The sequence below is a fragment of the Megalops cyprinoides genome, chromosome 3 (genome assembly GCF_013368585.1).
Source record: "Megalops cyprinoides isolate fMegCyp1 chromosome 3, fMegCyp1.pri, whole genome shotgun sequence".
Classification (NCBI taxonomy): Eukaryota; Metazoa; Chordata; class Actinopteri; order Elopiformes; family Megalopidae; genus Megalops; species Megalops cyprinoides.
In genome coordinates this window covers 18,275,929-18,285,689 of record NC_050585.1, presented here as the reverse complement: position 1 = coordinate 18,285,689, position 9,761 = coordinate 18,275,929, and positions in this window count along the sequence as shown.

Here is a 9,761-nt window from a genome sequence, read left to right as displayed (position 1 = left end):
TGGACTTGAGCTAGAGTGTGGAAATAAAAATTATGTGAGGATGTAAGACGGTAACCTTAGAATGAACTGCATGTTGAGTGGAAAGATACTGGGCCATGGTGTACGTTCCGTATGTGCATTATCACATGATCACATATATCATGATATATCAAGATATAATATACTATGAAAAGAAACACAAAACTTTGCCATACAGATCTCTCCAACAGCCACACACACACACACAGACACACACGGACACACATATGTATATATACCAAAATATTTCATCTCAAAGCATGAAAGAAAAGGAATTTTAATCAAAAAAAGAACATACCCCAGTATTACCTGCGTCTAAATTAAAGGTTGTCCGGTCATTCAACTCTTCACTCAGACAGTACGATTAGAATGCAGACTTAGGATTTATGAGGCAGTGGGTGTGGTTTGTACTAAAGGTGACTAAATGTGATCAGGTTTGATCATTTGCATATTTAACTTGATGTAACATAATAACATATAACCTTTATACTTAGATAATTAATTATTGAATCTTACTTAAACCATTATTTATCCATACTAAATAATGTCCATTCACAAAATAACAGACTGACAGTCACACAGATCAATTACCTCACGTATATGTTCGTAGCAGTCATTTTGTTAATGAATCAAAATTAACACCACAGAACTGAATGATCAGCAAATATTTGTGTGAAAGAAATACACAGTGTAGCTTGATCATATAGGACTGCATTGTTTGGAATCTATTCAGTACAATGAATGGACATCATTTTCTGAAGTCTAAGACATTATATTTCACAGGTGTAGACTGCTCCTGTAGTTTATTTCAAATAAAGGTCTATCTGGCTATTTAAATGTAAAATCAAAAATAAAATAAAACATATATAAATGAAATGTTATATCAGCTTTTTGTCCTGCAAATACTACAGCACAAAATGGTTATAGCTGTAAAATGTTGCCATCCTTAATCTTTTCCCAATGCAAAGATGAAGTATCGCAATCATAATTTTAAGAACAGAATAAAATAGAAAAAAACATGTCAAAATGATATTGTAATAACACTTACAGGACTTCTAAATGAATGAAATGGCAGGGAGGTTTCAAAAACAGGTCATAACACCTGCTACACATCTCAAAAGCGGTTTTCAGTTCCACATTAACATTAAGGGTGTTATATCACAAGTACTGTAAACCCATATATATCTACGATGTGACTTGAAAGTAATAAAAAATTCGAGGAAATTAACTGTAAAAAAAAAACTATCAGGTGCTTTTTTATCCTTTCAGAAGGGTCCGTCAAATAAAAACAACGCAGCAATGACAAGATTAATCATTCAATAGTTGAACTTTTACCAACAACGAGAGGGTAATTTGCACGCTTATATGCTGGGTGCAATAAAACAGGGTATAGAAAGTGCAATAAAGCGTACATGTACACAATTTATAGACACGTGTTACACCGAAGAACAATTAAACAAAGCGCTGTTTTTTTACATTTTATTTTATTCTTGTAACCTTTTGTTGAATAGTGTGAAAATAAGCCTTGATCTTACCATCACGTCATTAATTAGCATGTATAACAGATATCAGTAAAAAATAATAACAATGTAAGTATACGATGACTCACATTCTGACGGCTGGTCTCAGGTCAATGTTTAATTTACAGCAATCAAGACAGTGCGCACACACAAAGGATAGGTGACAGTGAATACATCTTTACCGTCACCTTCACCAGTTCACTGGATGAAAACAATAAACTAATATCAGAGAGGCGACAACACAAACAAATACAAAGAGCCCCGGCTGGCCACCAAAGAATCCTGTGCACGGCTTGGGCGACCAGGTGTCTATACACGGCGCGATGCAAATTCTGTTCTACATTCACAAACAGCATTTTACTATTGCTGAGCATCACTGCTCACACTGGGCTTCATTCATCAGACTGTCCCTAGTAACGAGCGTATTTTGTTCTTGGGAAAATCTCGAACGAAAAAGTCACGTCGGTTTCAGGAACTCGCTCTTAACCTAGTTTGCACGATGAGGTATCCGACATGTTCAGATGAGCTACCTCTAATTAGCAGAAGTAACGCTCAAGCAATTTCTTATTGGGACATTCTGACTTCGGAGCGGCTACTGAGAGGGGAGGATGGAAATTATTTATGTGATTCAGAAGTTACAGAAGTTCAGAAATTCTCACGGAAACGGATGGAAAAATAAATAGACCTATATTTCGTGTTAGCTGCGGAGTGTAGGGGATTGGTTGAAATTAGCACGATTTTGAAAGGAATAATGTCTATATAAATGTTTTTAGGACAAAAAAGTCTAGCATTCTTGAGTTGAGTGCTTATACACGTAGAATCAAATATTTCCCTCAGCGCGTAACCCCTGCCACCTGTAGTAAAGGCAGTCACAATTACAGTTTGGCAAGCACGTTAATTAAAAACTAACTAGATTAGTTACCAAGTGTATTTATATTTATTTGTCTAGTGCAATTTGAATACTGTTCTATGTATGTTAACTGTGGAAGACCGTTTTGCTCACATGGCTATAAGTTTGATACTTGCACATTTGTATAGGAATCGCATATCAGAATAAAACAGTTCTTGCAGAAATATGAGTACTTCCTTGCGTGGCACATGTGGTGTGGAAAAGTTTTAAAGTCCTTCCGCAAAAAGAACAAATTGCAACTAAGAATGCATTGATGAATTTTATAATGCTCATTAGATTAATGGTATGCACACTATAGCCTACCCACAAAATCGTTGGCACGAACAGTGAATCTGGTTCACTGTCTTCTATTTCATTATTCTAAGGAATTGATCAGTTTCACGAGCATCACCTTTTACATTCTAAAATCATGTTTTATCGTGCTGGTTAACAGGTCAGTGGGAGAGCGTAGGCTCATGCTCCCAGCATTTTATTTTGTAAAGCAGCATATATCATTTATAGGTAAGAATTTGGGGACATTTTTTCTTATTTAAAAATGATGCGTTATGCTTTGTTGACGCCTTCCGTCTGGAACACAGTTCCTCATAGTCGATGTGTTTTATAATCCCCTGTTGTTATATTCCATGTTTTCTGGCCAAGACAATGTTGAGCTGTTTGCCTACCAGTTGCAGCATTACGTCCAACCCTTTCCTAACTTGAGAGCTGTGCGTGCCAACTGGCACTTCTGGCTGGTGCCTTTCTTTGTGAAGTGTGAGAACAAACGCTTTCAGTTTTGGCTAAAGTTCATTTGTCTGAAACGTTTGTGGCAATGATTTGACATATACAATTTGTGATGGATTACAAGTAAATACATTTCAGTTGCACTTCAGTTAATTACTTTGTGATGCCAGATAATGAGGTGGTAAACAGCACAAAAAACTTGAGTGCATCTGGGAACTTCATCTTATCTAACAGGTTTTTCATCTGATTTAGATGCCAAAGTTTTGTAGGTGTGACTCCCAGCCAGTCTCTTTTCTTCCCCGTATGACAAACTGAGCAGATGGCCTTTCCCTTATTACCTGGTATTTACTGAACCTACACAGGCTAAGCACGTTGGTTCAGGGTGCCACCACACTGCAATGCCCAAACTGAACTTAACCCCTTTGTTCCAATCCCTGCTCCTTAACCACTATACCACATTGCTGCTGTTGCAGTAGACTCACATTACAGTGAACATGCTGTTAGTCACACAATATTGTGTGCATAGCCTGTTTTTATGTTAAATTCTATTATAACTGACTAACCAATTTTAATGCTTTCATCATGAAGAATAACATGTTAAATAACTTGTCATTTGTGCACACTATTGCATTTATTTGTGATTTAGTGCATTGAGCTGGATGAACACTTTGCTGCTATGTCTGTGCATAGGTGGTGGTCCAGAGATCATTAATTTCATCTACAGTGACTTCAATGTTCCCTGCAGTGAAATGAAGTCTTATTTAAAAATCTCTGACTTCCTTAGTCTGATGTCATTCATGGCTGCGCGAATAATGAATGTTTTCACTTGGTGTTGTGAGAGGAACATAGGTGCTAGTTTCTCTGTATCTGAGACTCTAGCAATTTACATGAGACCCTTTTTGGAATGATCTGGAATTACCCAGATTGTGAATACGAATAATGGTCAAACTGAAGAACATCATACTCTTTTCATCATACCTGGGGTTCAGTGGGGTTTCATTCTTGTCATCTGTTTGTTTTTAACTGTGGTAATTTCATCAAGGTTAATTGAGGAATTATTCTGTTCTGCTTTCCCTGAGAACTCCTAGTTAGCAGAATGCAAATGAGTGCAAAGTGCTTACCTCATTGCCTTGAAATAACTCCAAAAATGCACCTCTAAAACCCACCTACATTACCTTATCTTGACTCCAGTGTTCTCATATGCATAATATTTCTTTATGCAACACCTTTCCTTCAATGTTTGCAGGCCAGAGCCCTTTACAGTGATATTTTAAAAAATCCAATGTGCCTATAAAATCATGGACATATGAAAAATCATATGTTAATAAAAACAGGGAAAATACACCAATGAACAAAACACTGGTGAAAACTGACAACAGGAGTGAAATATAACAAAGTAAAAGTAGAGAACCAACAACAAAAGAAGAAACAGAGGTAAAAGGCAACACACAGTTACAGGCAAGGTTATAAAAATCAGACAATGACAGCAATAAAAAAAGACTATTTCTCTGAGAATGCATGCGTAACGATGGTCAGACTGTCGAAGGACTGAGGGACAACCATGTGCTTTTGTTCTTCTATTCCTGGAGTAGAAGACAAAAAAACACATAAATGCCTTCAGATTCCCTGTCTGTAATACCGCAGTATCTCATGCAGTCAGCCTACCGCTTCTGCAGGAATAAGGCAAAAAAAAGGACAAAAGCATGCACAGACCTGCAGTACGCCACAACTCCAAAGGAGGCTCCAGGAAAACTAATACTATTAATATTAATATTATACTACTAATACCAGTACTAATACTAATAGTGCCTAGGGCTGTTTAAATATGGCGAAACTCACAAACTACAATTTTAACTCTGTTACACATGGTCTCCTTTGACAATTTACTCAAAGTACAACAGTTAAGAAAAGAAACAAAAACATGTGAGCACAAGAGTAGGTATAGGCACTTACACACAGGTAAATTTAAGCTGTCTGCATTTCTACCTGCTCATAAAAATCAAAGGCATCATTGCAAAGGCTTTCCTTTTAAAGCATGTTGGGTGATTGCTAACTACACAATAAACCAATAACAAAAGCTTCCTCCTCTAAATAACCATACACCTGACTAATGGAACTAAAATAACCAACAAATACTTTAGCCTGCTAACTCAAACTAAGTCAACCACAGCTGAGTGTCATCAAGGTAACTGACATAAAATAATTACAGGCTGGTAGAGAAGAACAGCTCCCTCTAGTGGTGTAATAGGGAGCAGAGTATGGCTACCTCTATCTCTCTGGTGCCTTTTGTGACGTCACATCTGCTGGTCAGAGATGGCACTACACTCACTACACTGCATGGGCTACACACAGATCTTCTAGAAAACAGTGAACAGTCCCCTGGTATAGCTCGAAGTAAGTAGATGTGAGTCACTGTTCTGTTTTATTTGGGGGATAAAACCTCAGTAATATTTTTAGGAGCTAGTCCATGCCCTGCCTTCACAGTAATTCCTAAAAGCTTAAAATCTTAAAACTCTAAAAACAGCTGGATGTCAGTGCAGAATCAAGGATTGGTACAATATGTTTCACTTCATACTGTTGGTCAGAAGCGTTGCTGCTGAGTTTTGAAACAGCTGAAGACAAGAAAGAGCTTTCCAGTGTAGACAGGTATAAAAGTAATCTATCTGAAGATGAAATAAAAGCTTGAATGACCTTATCAGTATTTCCAAATGACAATAATTTTAATACTGTACATTTCTCAAATGATAGTAACATTCTTAGCCTTTAACTTTGTACAAAATTCAGACTTGGATAAAAAAAAAATAACACCAAGGTTCTTATGGGCAGCCCAGGTAAGCCCAGGTTATAAAGCATTTGCTCAGGAATGAGAATTACAATTTCTGACTTCTCCATATTAGATTGTAGAAATTTTTGGGCCATCCATCAATGAATGCTATTTGTACAGTCACATGGAACAGCTGACCTCCTCAAATCAGTAGGAAAGACAGAGAAAGCTGGGTGTCATCTGGGTATTGACAGATATAATGGTTAAATATGATATACAGTAAGTAAAAGGAATATACAAAAATATAAAATCACCAACAGAGACTGGAAATTGTCTGCTCTGGAGATAATGTAAAAACTAAAGCAAACAACACTGAAAGCAAATAATAAATAAAATAGGCTATCTTTCTCTTTGTTTTACAATATTGTACATTTATATGCCTTTTTCTGGCAGTGGTAACACTTAATCTCTGGTTTGCTCATGGGTCAGACATATGCCCAACAGCTAGAAGACATCCATAATAGGCATTAGTGTGTGCTTTTGTGAGGTGTGTTTGACAGCAGTTACTCAGGCAGTCCTTGGGAAATTTTAGGGAAGGTAGGGGAAATTTGCAGCAGGCTGATGTAAAGAGAATAACTCCTCAGGTGCTGGAGCAAACATGCGCTTAAAGGTAAAGTGAATAAGTCGTTATCGCCTAGTAAACAGTCACACCTTTGTGACTCCCACGACAAATTAAACATATTGTGTTTGATGTTCAGTGCTCCCCTGCCCACAAGCCTGACATCACAGGGTTTTTGCCCTGACCACACATCCTAATTTTTGTGTTTTAGATATTGAAATGAGGGCCAACTGGCATATAAAGTAAGATAAATAATTTGTATAATAAAGGATTGGTAAGAGTTCTGAGAGGCAAATTGAGATGATGCCCTTCAGGCACTCTGTCACCTTCAGAGACAGCGGCTATTATGTTTCCAACCTGATACAGGACTGATTGTAATCAGTGGATTGTATTTTATGCTCTAAAGCAGAGAAGGATGTGCTGCTATAGGGCCATAAAAATAAATGAGCCTTATCGCACTGTGGCATCGTGGACCTTGCAGTGACATCCTGGATAAGCCCTTGCTATCAGACGTGTGGGATAAAAGGAGAAACGAATGCATGTCCTGAGTGACAGGCAGCAGGCACAGAGATCACAGGCCGCTACCAGAGGCTCCTAGACGTTGTCCAAAGGATTGCACGGTTGTGGGTGGGGTGGGGGGGGGGGGGGGGGGGGAGGGTTTCACCATATTAACTATTAACCTCTCTGTTCATTCCCTTTCCAGTAAATGCTACCAAAACACTTACAAGAAATAAACAATTAAAATGAATTTTTTATTGACTGAGAGCATTGAAAATAAATGTATCCACCCATATAAACCATAAAAATGAACTTTCTTCTGTTTTCTCAAAGATCGTGGTATTTACAAAAGACAAAGAAGAAACACAAACCCATAATTAACAAAACCAATTAAAAAGAACCAGAAACGGAACCTTAAAGACCAAACTTAATTTAGCATGCCATTACAATTTCGCCGTCCTCATTTACTTTACACAGTGCTCTAGCAATTACCTACTCACTGCACAATACAAAAAGATTACCATTTAGTTTACAGAAAGCAAACCTCATACTTTACCAAGTAAACATCAGTCTCTTATTACTGCAATAGGTTCCCTGTTGTTCTCTCCCTGCTTTGCAAGTCGTAAGAACAGGTTACGACAAGTTTTGCTGGACCACAAATTAAATAAATCACATTACGATAGATTTTATTTTTCCTCCATGGGGAAAGAGATCAAATGATTCACTGTGGTGCTACAATATTATGAAATGTTCTCTGTTAGTGGGGGAAGCAAATTCTAATGTTAATAATCATAATGACTGAACCTTACTATATCCAGCTAGGAAAGTCCTCCATCTTGGATTGGGGCACTTAACTGCACACAGAGAGTATTTTCCACAGACAGCAAAAATAATTGCTTTTTGCCAGAAACTCGATATTCACATCCCTCTCCATGTTATCATACATACACTGACTCAGTATTGACTTAAGGTTCCAGGGGATTTAAAGATATGGCTGGGGAACAGCTGTGATGCTAAGGGATTTTTCTAGTTTAAAAAACCCTCTTCAGGAACCCCTGTTTTGCAAGCTGAAAGTGCTGCAAGCTGAAGGACACCAGACATGACTGCTCACTTCATCATCACTTTCCCATTTGAATACTTTAGGATCTCTGAAATGACCAGTCTTTGTTACTCCTGCATCCACAAAAAGGGACATGCTTCTGATGAGGAAACATGTTGTGGAATGCATGCATGAAAGAGCAAAGGCACGTACAGCATAACAATGACCTCTCTGCTCTCTCCCTGTGTTACAACGAGCAGCGTGGATCCAACTGCAGAGATGACTGAGGACACAAAAAGGTTTGGCTCAAAGAAAACAAAAGTTCTTTACTGAAGACTTAATAAAAGAAAAGGCAAAGCAGTCTTGGTATAAGAGTGCACACACAAAAAGCATGATGACTCAAGACTGAGCAACTAGGCAGACAAAGGGCAAGGCTTAAATAACAGACAACACAGGTGAAACCAATAAATAATCAACTGAGGTGGAGGACATTAACTACATGAGACATAAGAGAGGTGGAACAGGTGGTCTGTGCCACCTCTGAAGCCTCCATTTCACCTCTCCTTCATTATCTTCACAGTTTCTGGTTCTGTGTTCTAGGGGCTGATGTATGGTATACTTGGTATCCATCGCCTAGTCAGATTGCAGAAGTTAACATGTGGTAGGGCTTGAATAGTGTTATGCTCACACTCACTGGTCTGGGATTGTTGTTAGCCTGGTCTGACACTGTTGCTCATTTAACCTGAATGGATATACTTATGCTACATTGTGCATTGAAGTCACTCTGGATAAGAGCATCTGCTAAATGAAATGAATGTAATGTAACATACATACATACATAGATCAGACGATAGATTTTTTCTGTACAATGTGCTTTTTTGGTGTAATTTTCACAGCCATGGACCCATAGGTTAGCATGCATCACTTTGGCCTGTGCATGTTTGAAGTGTAAGTAACCCTTGCGTCAGCTCATGGTTTCTGGAGTGTGAAACACTGACTGCTGCTCCGGACGTGCGGGACGTGATGAATTCATTGGTACAGCCGAGTCTGCCAGCCCCCGATCATGAAAGGGGGCAGGCTTACATCAGCGAGCGAGGAGGCCAGCTGGCACAAAGCCAAATTCATCATGGGGGGGGGGGGGTGAAATGTCATTGAGACACAGGCAATGGGGCAGCCTGCTATGGCATTGGGAAGAAAGAAAACGTTGTCCCTTAAACTGCAGATTATTCAGACATTAAGCTCTTATTACTGCAGTGAGAGTTACTGAAGCAGGACGGTAGCAGACTGGCTCTGTACATCTGACTGCCCTGCCTGGCTGAGGAGCCAGATCAGAGGGGAGAGCTGTTAGTTCTCTTTGGCATGTTGTCCCCTGTGATAAGGGAATGACTTCCTGGCAGTTGGCGCATATTACAAAAGATCACGTGAACTGACAGGATAACTTCTGTAACCTACATTGCTGTGTACTGGCAAGAGTAAGAGGCTATTTTCAATATGCTTATTTATTATTATTTTTTTTTATAATTGTTTGCATAACTAAAACACCATTAATGTTTTTTAATGTATTTTATTAGCTGCCTTGCCATTTGAACTGGATGTTTTGAAATGTCTGAATGATCATCAATCAATTGATGTTTTGGCTGCACATGTCACCTTTAGCAGAAGCATTAACACAT